Genomic DNA, 902 nt, shown 5'->3' on the forward strand with positions numbered 1-902 from the left:
TGAGAAGAACTGAACCTCAGGGGAAACTCGGCTCCTTCAAACAAAAAGACTGAGTCATGAGGAAGAAACAAATTAGGTGAGGTGAAATATTGTCAGCATCATAGGCCTTCTTACCCTTGCTGCTTTTTATAAAACTTGTTTAATTACTTTTCTTTAAAAGAAATGTAACCCTATTCCTAACCCATTTTTGTGGGGTTGTGGAGGGTGGAGGGGGAGGCTGGTGGACCTGCTATCCAGTAGCCTTGAGAAGCTTAAAAATAAAAACAAGGGAAACAAGACCGAAAGGCCCAGAGATTTGGAAGTAGCGCCCAGGAATCTGATTTTGATAACAGGGGTTTCTGAAAATGAGCTAATTTATGAACACGATAGACATTTCTCAGTATCTTGGGTAGTTTTACTGCCAATACAGAGAGCAGCTTTTGCTTTATTGCTGCTTGTCAGAGCAAATCCCCCTGTTGGGTTTCACTAATTAGTGTGAAATTCAGGGGGCCCAGGGCATGAATCCACTAAGTGGCGCCTGAAACTATTAGAGGCTATCTACCACCACACCCTGCCTAAAGAGTTTTTTTTCTATTAACTCTTCCTTTCCCCTTACTACTTCTGCTTCCTGTTCTTGTCCTTTTTCACCTTTTTTTTTTCCCTCTCCATCCTCTGTTGGTACATTCATAGGCATTTGCTTTCCTTAATACAGTTATTTAATATATTTTTCAAAATGAAACTTCAAAAGATGGATTACTGAAGTTACTGAAAATTTTATAAGTTTCTGCTTTATATCTTAGCTACTGAGACAATCGTCAAGATAAGTTCAGTCTCAAAGAAAAGTCCTTCTCCCACTTTCTTCCACCTCATTGAGACTCATACTCTCAGCTGAGCACCGAGAATTGCTGGTTACTATAATTCTC

The sequence above is a fragment of the Choloepus didactylus genome, chromosome 7, assembly GCF_015220235.1.
Source record: "Choloepus didactylus isolate mChoDid1 chromosome 7, mChoDid1.pri, whole genome shotgun sequence".
Lineage (NCBI taxonomy): Eukaryota > Metazoa > Chordata > Mammalia > Pilosa > Megalonychidae > Choloepus > Choloepus didactylus.